Source organism: Balaenoptera ricei, chromosome 8 (genome assembly GCF_028023285.1).
Source record: "Balaenoptera ricei isolate mBalRic1 chromosome 8, mBalRic1.hap2, whole genome shotgun sequence".
In the NCBI taxonomy this organism is placed as follows: Eukaryota; Metazoa; Chordata; class Mammalia; order Artiodactyla; family Balaenopteridae; genus Balaenoptera; species Balaenoptera ricei.
Window position 1 is genome coordinate 84323484 of NC_082646.1, and position 14262 is coordinate 84337745.

Here is a 14262-nt window from a genome sequence, read left to right on the forward strand (position 1 = left end):
TACACATAGTCATTCTCTATTACCCTGTTTTATTTTCTTCAGAACTCTAGTCTGAAGTGATCTGTTCGCTTATTTGTTCATATACTTATTGCCTGTGTACTCTCACTAGAATGTAAGTGCTATGAAAGAAGGGTTTCCTTCCATACTGCATCTGTGGCACCTCTAAAATCACCTTGCAAAAATTATGCTCTTCCATAAATATTTGTTTAACGAAAGTTAACTTTGCACTTTCTCTACTTCTGAGCCTTTGTTGGATGTTGAATTCTTTTTTATTTTTTATTTTTGACATTTTATTTTATTTTATTTATTTTTAACATCTTTATTAGAGTATAACTGCTTTACAATGGTGTGTTAGTTTCTGCTTTATAACAAACTGAATCAGTTATACATATACATATGTCCCCATATCTCTTCCCTCTTGCATCTCCCTCCCTCCCACCCTCCCTATCCCACCCCTCTAGGTGGTCACAAAGCACCGAGCTGATCTCCCTGTGCTATGGAATTCTTTTTTTTTAAATCTTTAAATGATGGTTATCTTTATTTTATTATTTTTCAGGCAGTTTCTACCTTTTTATTCATTTACTTATTTTTTAGTTGAAGTATAGTTGATTTGCAATGTCCTGTTTCAGGTATACAGCACAGTGTATATTCTTTTTCAGATTCTTTTCCCTTATAGGTTATTACAAAATATTGAGTAGAGCTCCCTGTTGTTATACAGTAGGTCCTTGTCGGTTATCTATTGCATATATAGTAGTGTGTATATGTTAATCCCAACCTCCTAATTTATCCCTACCCCACGCCCTTTCCCCTTTGGTAACTATATGTTTGTTTTCTATGCCTGTGAGTCTTTTTCTGTTTTGTAAATAAGTTCATTTGTATCTTTTTTTTTTTAAAGACCACATAAAAGCAATATCATATGATATTTGTCTTTCACTATCTAATTTACTTCACTTAGTATGATAATCTCTAGGTCCATCCATGTTGCCGCAAATGGCATTATTTCATTCTTTTTTATGGCTAAGTAATATTCCATTATATATATGTACCACATCTTCTTTATCTATTAATCTGTGAACAGACATTTAGATTGCTTCCATGTCTTGGCTGTTGTAAATAGTGCTGCTATGAACATTGGGTGCATGTATCTTTTAACTATAGTTTTCTCCAGATATATGCACAGGAGTGGGATTGCTGGATCATATGGTAACTCTATTTTTAGTTTTTTTGAGAAGCTCAATATTGTTGTCCATAGTGGCTGCACCAATTTACATTCCCACCAACAGTGTAGGAGGGTTCCTTTTTCTCCACACCCTCCCCAGTATTATTATTTGGAATTCTTTAAATTAATACTGGAAGATGCATGTTCTTCATTTTAGAGACAATAGTATAATAAGGATTAGGTGTTCAGCAATAATACCTCAAATAGCCCCAGAGAGGTCATAATTACAGCACAGCATACAACAAAATCATTTCATACATAAAAAATAACAAGGAATATTTTGAATTTTAAAATAGAATAAAGGTGAAATTTCCCAATCTTCAAATTTCATTTGGTTGTTCTTATAATTTGACAAATTTTCTGAAAAGCAAATTGCCTGAAAAATAACTGTCAATTTTTAATATGTACTGTTTTCAGAAGGTATACTCTAGAGCTATAGATAGAGAATGATGTTTTAAATTATATTTACAGGGAAACAACCTCTAAAAGGAGTGTTTCCGAGATCAGGTACACAACAGCATCTCGCATCACTTCAAGTCCTTCACAAGTAGTGAGTTCTATTATAGTTATTGCTGATACCAAATTATCTCCTCTGTAAAGGATATTCATCTAGGTCCAACTATATTTTCCTGTTCCACATGTAGCAAAGCTAATTGGCCAAGTAACATCAAGATGGCATTTACTAAATGTTTTAGACTTCATTTCTCCCCTGTAGCACCAATAGTACTACACTATATTGAGACTAATGTGATCTCTTCATTGTTATGGCTCAAACAATACTGTTATGCTCCTATGGATTTTCAATAAGACGATTTCTAGCTAGACAGATGAAATTGATATGCTATATACATCATCATCATCATCATCTATTTTTAAAGACATGTATGGGGAATTGCTCAGTCAAAAAGAACACAGATGGCAAACATCGGTGAAAATCTAAAATATATATATATGAAGAACTCAACTTCTCCAATGCAAAATCAAGTATAAAGCACGATACATTTTATTTGTACTCGTATTCAGATCCAGATATTCCCCAGCTTGTGAGAGTGAAGAAATCAATTTTAATGTAATTGAGCACTATCTTCCCACCATGGAGAAGCACTCAGTAGAAAGTAAGCAGTTTTTAGGACTGATTCTGACTGCTCTCCCCCAGCTTTGCCATCCTGTCATCCAGCCACATGTGCTCCTGATCCAAATCACCATGCATATGCATGGCCATATGTTTCCTCCTCGTGGGCCTCCTCAGTCTCATCATTTGGTTCAATATCAACATTCCCATCCCCTTCCTTGCAATTCCACACATTACATTTCACTCATTACACCTCTAACCACACCTCAGGAAAACTGTCGCTCTCAAGAGGGAAATGGTATTGCCTGGGACGTGTGAAGGTTGTCATATTCTGACCATCTATGCTTTAACGCTGTTTCTGACAGCCTTCTCCTCTGACTGTCATCACAGAAAAGCCAGTGTTTTTCTCTGCTTTGTAAGTTGGAGTGTAGGCTGAAGTTCTTTGCCATCCTCCGGTTCTCAAGTGAATTAAGGTTCTCAGAATAACTCTGAGGGGAACTGAGTTTTGCATGTGTTTCTAGCAGCTTTGTCTGCAATGGAGGTGATCTAAACTGCGAGGATACCCAAGGGAGCTTTGGCGAGAAATGCCATCTGACTCGTCATCACCCATGAAATTTAAGTGTGAAGTAGTAGGGGTGGGGTCCAGTGGGAAGGGAACAAAACACATTAGAAATATGGAGAGAGAGTGGTGTTTCTTTCCGTGCATGTCAACAGGGAAACTAAACAAACATTTCAATAATAAACAGTTGTTCTTTTTAAGTAAGATCTCCTGAGAAACACAGTTGCCCAGAAAAGCAAATGCTTTTAGCTTGTAGCTTTAGAGAAAAAAAAAAAGCACTTCAGAAAAGGAAACTAAGTGCCAAGACATGGCTCACATTTCCTACATCAAATTTCTTAGTTAATTGATTTTACTCTTAGGTCCAGATACATAGTTCGCAAGGCCTGGTGCAAAAGGAAAATGTGGGTTCCCTTGTACAAAAAGCAGAAAAAAAATTATGTTAAATGTACTAAAAATTGTTTATTTCTTCCGTGGTCTCACTCTCAATTTGTGGTGACATTTATTATTGGCTGTTTCATGTGATCCTAAGTAAACAAAAATTAAAATGTTAAACTATTAGCATGGATTTTACCATTCATCCTAATATTGTGCAATGCCAGTTTTAAATACAATTATACAAGCGTAACTCTTATGTGGACTCTCTGAAGTTTTATAATTTGCATTTTGTAGCTCATACATTCATATGTGTTTTTTTCTTACCAGAACAATAGAAACATTTCACAAAACTAACTCAACTTTTAAATTTTATTCCCTGATAGAGTTCCTTAATTCCTTGATGCTCATCTACCCGTACTTTCTATCTGTGGATTGTTGATAAGTAAGGAAAGACAGAAATGAAAAGAACAATGGTTGCTCTATATTTCCCTTTCCCAGCCTTAAGTAGCTGACTAATACAGGGAAGTCACATGAGTAAGAAGGATATGATAGGGTTCCTTGGTCACTCATTTCTTAGAATGCCATTGTCTACTTTCTACATTTGGAGCAAGTTCTGGTTCCAGTGGAGTGTGGCCTCTTAGGGCTGTCAGCACTCCTGCTTACTCTGTTCTAAGCTTAACAGGTTTACCTTTTACTTCTGTGAGTTTCAATGAAGTACCACACATTTTGAATCTATTGGAATTCTGTCCTCATGGGGCATCATGAATGCTATATGCAAATGGGGTGACAAGGAACAGGGGACACACAGATTGTAAGAATCCTCTCTGCTCTATTGTTCTATTGTATTTCACTTTTAAGGTTCAAATTCAAAGATAAAATCATTAAGAATTGCTGAGACAGTGACAACAGAGCGTTAAACCAAGTACAAAGCCTTTCTGATTTAAAGGCCCTGTGTGACTACACAATTGTACTCCCATAAAGGTGGCCCCGCCTACTCTTGTTTGTTGCCTTCGTAACTAGGAATCTCTATTTGAGGACCTAAAGTTGAGTATTATGTTCACCTTTGTATTCAGTCATGCCTGGATATATCCTGAAACTATGAGCATAAACTCTCCAGTCTAGTTACTTGAAGACAAAGGAACTCCCTGAGAAAAGAGAATTGAGAATAAATTCATTCAGGTAAACTTTGCTCAAACAGTTGTTGGAAGTTAAAGATATCTGAATCTAAGAATACCCAGAATCAGTGGACTTATCCTAAGGCCTAAGGAAAGGATGACATATTAAAAAGTGAGCACAAATCAGTATAGGGATGTCTTAATACAATCTCTGTAACACTTTAGAAGCGAAAGTTTCTATTGTTTGTCACCTATGTAAGGAAGATTAGTACCACACCAGGGGGAAGAATACTTGAAGTTCTTAGAGGATTAATATTGAAGTATGAAATTCATGCAGTGAGATCCTCCAACCCAGAGAAGAAACTTAATAGTATTTCAGGCTCTGGGTGATATTAATGCTTTTAGTACAATTTGTCAATAAGAATAATAGTTATTGTAATAATGTAATAATTGTAATGATGACAAATAATAATTATGGCTAATATTAGAAGAGCAAAAATTTTAAACTCTGTGCCATAGTGTGCCCAAAGTATGAATTATCTGATGGAAAACCCACAATAAATCTGTAGAAAAGACAGAAAGTAAAATTTATTAAGAACCCATTTAAAGTATGATAAATATGAGGTCCAGAGAGTTAATTATCTTGCCTAAGGTCACACCGAGGTTAGGTTCTGGAGGCCAAGTTTGAAAGCAGATGCCATGGATGACTCCGGGGATTTCTGCACCATCTATGTGTGATGTTTCTCTTCTTTAAGAACTGTACTACACCCTCTCCCCAGAGGTGGAATCCCATAGCCAGGTATATAAGGCATTTAGTTCCTTTTTCAAAGATATATATGATTTGATTAGTTAGGCATAAACATCTCCTCCAAATTGTTCTATAAATGTGTTTTTCAAAGTTTTTGACTCAGACATGTAGTACATTTTACATCAGTACCAAGTATACATATATACTTGTATATATGTATATATGTGAAACATCTACTGTGTGCCTTGCTGTCTGATATTTTCTGTTCAATTTTTCATTTCTAAAAATGCAAATTACCCAAATCACTCAGTAGACTGAGTAACAAATTCATGATAATTTGAAAAAAAAAATTACTAGCTGACAAAAATCTGTCTCCCAGGATTTTGGAATTGTGACTGAGAGATGGCTTAATTAGGATGGCTTATTAAGTTTTATGTGACTCTAACAATGACACGTGAATTTTATTTATTGTTGTTGTGGGGCAGCCATATCCTGCCACCTTTTACCTACCATAAGCCAAAATAAGTAAATTCATGCATACATACATAGAAGGCTGATATGGGAATAGAGGGAGGGAGCAAGAGAAAGAAAGAAAGAGAGGAAAGGGGACAGAGAGATCATTTTCAGAAAGAAACAGATAAATGTATTGAATAGGAGCAAATGAGACAACTACCCAGTTCTTGGTTCCGTGTCTTCCTGAAGGCTGGTTATATTTCTTTCTTTGAATTTTACTGAGACTCCTTTAGTTTAAATGGGCTCTAATTTACTTTTGTTGGGTTTACAACAAGTAGAGGTTCTCTGGTTGCACAAACAGGGGAAACCCATCAAGATTATCCTGAAATAGCTGGGAGGAATTTGACAAGGGAAGAAATTTCCCCACCCTCACACTTGCTGTGTTTGCAAAAGGTAAAGAGGAAGAGAATGAGTTACTGTACTTAATTTTGACTTCTGATTAGTCCAGCCAATTACTGGTTTGCTGTTTGCATTAGAGAAGTGGAAAGACTAGACTCCAAAGAACCAGATGAGAGTCAGTTCTCTGACTCTGCTTGGGTTTTGTTAAGTCATCATCTCTTCTTACTTCTACAGATAAAACAAGAGAAGTAAATATTGCCCAAATATAGAAACACTCCACTTACCCAGAGGACAAGATTATAACAGTCTCGATAAACTGGAAACAGGAACATATTCCACAGTCAGAAATATGTGCATATAGTAAAAACTAATAATCTAAAGCCTTGAGTAAATATCATTTTAATTTTTTCCCTTTTTACTGTTGATTCTCACAAGAGAGCCTGGAAAGAATATATTTGAGAAATCCTTATGAATCCCATAGTATGGTTAGCTCTAGTTGACTGTAAATTCAGTGTTGCAGGAACTGCCATTCTGTTTTTGTCCCCTCTTCCTCTACAAAAGGGAGAAGACATTGCCCATTGTTTCAGTGACACTTGTAAATCCCATAGTTAACAGGTGACTTATCCTGTGGGATGCATGGATGTTTCAACTAATCTTGAGTGACAGAGGCAATTCCAAATACTACTGACTGGCATTAACCTCTTCTAATCACCACCCACTCATCCCCCAAAGCAATGATCTCTTATATCTGTAGGAAGAAGCTGGCACAATTAAGAACCAAACTATATGCTGTCTTCAATTCAATTCGTGGGGATGGAGCTGGTTTGAGAAGTTTCCAGCCATCTCTAACCCTTTCTCTAGTTCATAGGCTTCAATACTTATATAACAGAAAAACTCACATGTAATAGTGACTGAGTTGCCAGGAATCCAGTGAATTGTATGCTGGGTCACATCTCCTTAGAACAACTTAAAAATATCTGGGAATAAACTAACGTATTCTACATAGGACATTTCACATTCTAGCCTTCATGATTTGGCCTCTTAATTTCATCCGTTAATTACTCCATTCAGTAGTTTGTTTGTTTTTTTTAAATTAATTAATTAATTAATTAATTAATTTATTTATTTATGGCTGTGTTGGGTCTTTGTTTCTGTGCGAGGGCTTTCTCCAGTTGTGGCAAGCGGGGGCCACTCTTCATCGCGGTGCGCAGGCCTCTCACCATCGTGGCCTCTCTTGTTGCGGAGCACAGGCTCCAGACGCGCAGGCTCAGCAATTGTGGCTCACGGGCCCAGTCACTCCGCGGCATGTGGGATCCTCCCAGACCAGGGCTCGAACCCGTGTCCCCTGCATTGGCAGGCAGACTCTCAACCACTGCGCCACCAGGGAAGCCCCATTCAGTAGTTTTTAATGAACACTTACTACATACAAGATAAGGTAATAAGATTATAATAATGTGTGTGGAAATTGTATTTTCCAAAGATGAATATGTGTGGTGTGCACAAGTGTGCATATTCTGTTCCACGATGCTTCTCCTACGATGCAATTGACACTCTTCCCACGATGCGATTGACACTCTTCCCACTGGGATGTGGGTGTGTGGGGGTGTCTCTGCAGCCCTACCTTGAACCTGAGCAAACTTTTACAACTACCTCAATCAGTAAAATGCAGCAGAAGTGACACTACATGACATCTAAGGGACGCTCATATAAGGCGATCTAGCTCCACCTGGCTCTCTCTCAGAAAGTTCATTGGTGGAATCCATGTAGGCATAAAGTTTACATGTAGAGGTCCAGGAACATTGGAACTGAGATTCCCAGCCAACAGTCCAAACCAACGATCCAATATGAGACTTACGATAACTCAAGCCCTCAGTGTTTGATCCTCTGGCTAAGCCCTTTCCTGTCCAACCTCCTGATTCACAGAAACCAGGAAAGATAAGGAATGACAGTTACTTGTTGAGCACCACTAAGTTTTAGAGTAATTTGTTTATTAGAATAATTTGTGAGGCCAAAATAACTGTGACAGAGAGGAAAAAGAGGCCTCCATCCTCATGGTGACAATAGTTTGTTGAGAGAGTCAGATATTAATTCAATATAAATACAAACAGTTGTAACTCTAATTACAAATTACCGAAGCTAGAATGTCAATGCAGTGAGAGCAGAAATAGCTTCTCTTTCATTCATTGTCTTATCTGCAAGGCCTATTGCAACAACATAGTAACTCCATAATTGTTGAATGGGTAAACGAATGAATCAAATGTTATGAAAGAAATAGCCACAGAAATATGGAAGCATGTTGCCAAGGAACCTGAATGAGCCTGGGGGATTAGGACAGCTTTTCTGGAAGAACATTTCATGAGCCTGCAGGAATAATGTGTTAAAGCTGGTTGGGCGTAAGGAACATGGTGAATACAAGGGTCTAAAATAAGGCCAGCGTGGCTAGAATGCACGGGGTAAAGGTAAAAGGAGTCCATAATAGGAGAAATTGTTTTATTCTAAGACTAGTGGGAAACCATTCATGTACTTTAATCAGGGATACAATATGACAAGGTTTTTTTGTAAAGTTTATTCTGACTCAAGTGTGAGGGCATAGTGCATTTTTTCAGTAGTCCAGATGAGAAATTTCGATTAAAACAGTTGTAGCAGGATGGATAAAAATCAGTGGGTTCAAAACATACTTGAGAAATGAAATCTGTAGGACTTGGAGATGGATGACTTCTGGAGAATGAGATAGAGGTATCAAGGACATAAGCAAGTTTTAAGAAATGGATATAGCTAGTTTTCATACACTGAGAGACCAACAATCGAAAGAAAATGAAGTTTAGGGATTAAGATCACAAATTCCAATTTTTAGACATCTGAGTGGAGACGTCATGTAGGTGGTTGGATACGTGGATTTGGAGCTCAGAGGAGATGACTGAGCTAGAGATAAAATTTGGGACTTATGGCATATAAACGATAATGAAAGTTTTTTGGCAAAGATGAGGTCACTTAGTTTAAAGGAAGAAAAAACATGGCCTAAGACAGTACTTTAAAACTTATAAAGGATGAGTCTAGAAACAAGACTGAAAAGATATAACCAGAGAGACAGAGAAAATTGAAGAAAGTATGAGGTCATGGAAACCAAGGAAGAGATTGTTGTAACAAGGAAAATATATAGTATTGGATACTGGAGAAAATCCAAAGGAGAAATAGAATAAAAACTAACCAATTTTATAGTGACCTGAAGTACATTGTTGACCTTACACAGTACTCACTTATGCCAGGCATTAGGTTAGGCTCGATACATGCTTTATCTCATTTATATTTAAAAATGAGAAAAGATATTAAGAAGGTCCAATAACCTATTTCAGACTTCAGTTTAACAGAAGTGAGACACACCTACAAAACTGAAATTGTCTATGGTTTCTATTTTGGGAAATGGTGATAAAGATTGGGTACCCCACCAAAGAATTAATTAAGGAAAACTTGAGATTTACCTTTATCTGACATTTAGAGAACATTTAAGGGGGGAAGATTTAAAATCGACCTAGAACATCAAGTACACCACATCAGCTAGCATTAGTGGTGAAACTACAGAATAGTATGCAAGATGTTACAATCAATTTAGCAAAATAATAGACTATTTACAAACCTGCAAAATATAGAAAACAGTTATGTTTCTGTTGCATGCCATTCTGCTTGGAGCACAAAGAGGTCATTCGATGTTGCACCAATGAGTTAATCTGTGTACTGTTGTCCCTCAAATAAAAGTATATAAAGTTTTGTAAATAGGCAGTTTACCCTGATGTGAATATCTGACCATAGCAGTGAAATCCAGAAAACAATCAAGTTCATGAAAACACATGGTGGTGGACAAAAGACCATGGCCTCTAGAATGTTTGCACACAAGAAAGAAAGCTAAGGTTTACTACATTAGAGAGCTATTCCACTCTGGGTGGCAACTTTGCTGACAGTGGCTAATATTACTTAAAGGCACCAGCAGACCCTCATGGGCAAGAACTGCACCAAGAGTGAAAAGTATAAGATTATGTCTGCTGAGTACTGATTGCAAATTTCAGATGAAATGTGGCCCAGAGTTGACTTCTTCCTATGATTGGGCTCACCTATAGTTTCATGCTAGACCATTCTGGTTAATGAGTCTATGGAAATAGGTCACTTCCTTCTTGTTAATTGCTCACAATTTCCCTTTCTTATGCCCAGGTGGGCCTAGTATGTCTTAAAACATATTGAAGGTAAAAATGAGTCAATTCATACCCAAAGGGGATGGAGAGAAGACCTGGAAGTAGAGGAGAGGTGTGGTCAGAGAATATATTGGAAGACTGTTTATCAGTTAATGTTTTGGCATGAAAAAAATAGCATATTCAAACTGGGGAGTCTGAGAATAATTTAATAAATGTACGGGCAGAGTTGAAAAAAACAATCAAGAACGACACAACATCCTGGCTATATGTATCCTTGTAACAGTAAGCAGCCACTGGGACTCAGACTTGAAGCAGCCATGGGGGAAGCATTTATTGGAACTCAGTGGTGACCTGGCATGGAGAGACCCAAGGGAGTAAACATGCTTAGCTCACTCTTCTTACTTCTGGTCTTCTGCCATGGCCTCTCACTGGCTAAACCCAACTGGAAACCAGAGGGCAAGGGATCTTGTTGGTGGAGACCACTGAGATCTGCCTCTCTACACACAGAGCAAGATGGAGAGTACATCTGAAGGGTCCAACTGGAGAATCATCCTAAGTGTCCTCTCTAATGAAAGATTGGGCTGGTAGTTCCCTGGTTTTATGTCCAATTAAATTGAACAAACTTTTATTCAGAGCAGAATAGGTACAATAGGTACATGCTTTGAGATATAAAGAGATGCATAAATCTCAGATTCTGTCCTTAGAGGACCATACAAGTAGCCAAGAGACTATACGGTAAAGTACAGAAAAAAAGAGAGGAGAGTAACTTAAAAAAGGGATATATTTCCCTGAAAGTATTAGGAGATAAGGCTCTGGTATTTCTTCTTAGCTGGGGAAAATTGCAAATTTTATTTTATGGTTGTTTGTTCAAATTAAATCTTAGTCAAAAGTCCATTATGCTAATTGGATAAAACAGGTACACTGATTAAAGTAAGGATAGGCTGAAAATATGTCTATAAAGGGCAAAAAGTCTGCCATTATGTGTAAATAAGAAACAACAGAAAAATTGGGGAATGAACAAATGTTTTTTTCAAGTACTTACTGTGTGATAGACACTATGCTAGGTACTGGAGTTATAATGGCGAACAGTAAGGTGATACTCCTAGTCTTCATGGAATTAAAAATCTAGTGGGCAAGGCAGAGAAGTGGCCTGACAATTGCAGTTCAAGTTGATAAGAATTATTATGAAGAAAATGGTGATGCTATGGGAGCATGGATGGGGGAATAAGAATTGGAGATTTGGAGCTCAAGACACAGGTCAAGAAAGATGTTATATCTAAATTGTTACCTGAAAAGTGTTACCTGAAAAAATCCATGCAAAGAAGGCAAAAGGAGATGAATTTTCTAGGCAGAGAGAATGGTGTATATAAAATTTGAGAAAGTAGAACTGGTGTTAGCATGATGTTTCCAGGGAGAGGCAAGAGATTGAATATTACCGAAGTTCAAAGGGAAAGATGAAAGAGCTAAGGTCAGGGAGATCAGCAACCATGAATTCATGACAGCATCTGAGGAAAGAGCTTAGATTTTACCTGGAGGGTACTGGGAAGTCCTTGAGGGGTTTTAAGTAAGGATGTGGCTTAACATATTTGCATTTTAGAAGACTGTCCAATGATTGGAGTAGATTAGAAGAGAAAATGATAAATTAATACATAGTAATCCAGATAAAAGATAATGATGACCTGCGCTAGGCTGGTAAGAATAAAACTGTAAGAACTAGATGAATTTCAGAAATTTTAAAGAGCTATAATGATCTGGGTTGATGATGGATTCAATGGAGCCATGGTAAAGAGAGAAGTACATGCCTCAGTTTCTAACCTGGCAATTCAATGATCAGTGCCATTTACAGAGATAGAAATTACAAGGAAAGAAAGAGGTATGGGGTGGGGAGAAACGGGGTTAGTTTTTGATATTTAGACTGAGATACTTATAAGACATTCACATGTAAAAGGCTAGTAAGCATTTAAAAACATAGATCTGAATTTCCTGTGAAAGCTATTGGCTGGAACTCTAAATTTAGGAACTTGTCAACACTTGAGTGGTAATTAAGCTACTCACCAGGATCAGACTATTGTGAGAATGTATACAGTGATGGGGAAAAAAAAAAAAGATAAAAGATAGTCTAAAACATAACAATTTAAGAATAGCCAGAAGAAGAGGTGCCTGCCAAAGACTGAAAACAGGTGGTGTAAGAGGTAGGAAAAATCTAGAAGAATGTGTTGTCAAAAAACTCATAGAAGAGAGTATTTCCAGAAGAATTGGTTTTTGATGGTAACATGGACCATAATCGCTTTTCAGAGGCACGAAGGACAGACCAGTATTCTTGCTGATACCAGCCCTAAGGGGAGAGACAGTTTTTTATCCTTTCTTCCAGTCTCAAATTTTTATTTTCTTGGTATCTGTGGAGAACAATTTTCCTCACCTCTCTAATATTTCAGCAGGTCACTAGACACATAAGCTACCAAGATAACAGACTTACTAAAACACTATAAAATGGATGAAACAGGTTCAAGAAAGTTCCTATCACAGAGTCATTTTAGTAACTGCATATGGAATTCTTACCATTTTATTTGATGCTACGTTGCCTATTCAGATCAGTATTTCTCAGCATCACTGTGTAGGACTCCTTTGACTAAAAAGCATTCCTATGCCAATGTGAAAAAAGGAGAGGACAGTGACAGGACTAGAGGACTATCATTTCACAGCCAGTTAATATATTATTTAAGTTGTGTATATATTCTGTAAGACATACCTATATGTATTATAAAACGTATAGTATATTAAATCATATATATGTGTAACATATACATATATATCTGTATATATATATGTAACTTTTCTTGGTTGAGTACTGCTTATATGAAAACAATCCAGCATATTTGATGAGAAACTTGGGGGTTGTTGGGTTGGCTGAGTCAGAAGACTAGCACAGAAATTTATTAGACTGACAGCATTGAGGGACTCTGGCCTTACATTATCAGCCAGATGTTTCTCAAAAGTTGTCAGCTTCCTCCTTTTATTAGTTTAGTATACGGCATAAAATTTCAGCTCTCATTCAGTTAGACACAAAGTTGTAAGACGGAGTGTAGGTGGACAGGGCACACAACTTCTGTTTGCTGTATACACGCTTATTGACTGATTCCAATCCACCTAAGTTAATTAGACCTCTTGATACCAAGAATCAAAAGATTTACTAACCAGGTAATATTAATGACTTAGCCCTGAGTGACAAGGGCATTATTCTGTTGGATCCAAAAGGTTAAACTTGATTACTGAAATCTTCACAGCGATATTTCTTTTTAAAGCACTCACTAAACCTTATAAAGAGGTAAAGAAATAAAGAAGTTTAAAATATCTGTTTTAAAATTTTTAAAAGGGATCCAATCAGAAGACTATAAAAGTATAGCTATATTGTTGGAGATAAATTATTTTTGAAAATAAACTCCCTGAGGGCAAAGGCCATGTCCATTTTGTTTATCACTATATCGTTACCTAATATTGCCTGGCACATGCTAGGCATTCAAAAACATTTCTTAGATAGATGTTGCATAATCTCAGTTTGATTCAAGAGTCTTATAAAAATATTTGGCTGAAGAATCCTGAAGCCTATTCTAAGTATGGCTTCCATTAGCAAATAGTTTTTCTCTACCCATCAATCATGATCGATGTCTAACCCACATTATGTTGAATTGGAGGAAATATTCAGCAGCTTCTGAGCAACAGCCATAGTGGAGCACCAAAGATCTCTAAAACTGTCATGTGCTTTCATATATACATATGGAAGAAATCATCAAAACAATGTTGATCCTTTAAAATTGTATAACACATTATATATTACAAAGCACATCTGTAGACTTTTTGTTTTCATTTGAGCTTCACAGTGACTCAGTTGGAGAAGAAAGCAGAATACTATCTCCAATCACACCTCTCCATGTAATTATTTATTCTTTCAGCAGACTTTGGTTGTGTTCCAAATACTGACAGTACCCTTTGCCAGGTAAATGTATAGATTATTAGGCATGAATCCTACCCTTAAGAAGCTGGCATTATTTTAGAGGAGATATGGTAATGACATAAATAGGTATAATGAAGTAAAGAGATCAATATCAAATGAAAGGTATAACCTCACTGTATAAAGAAG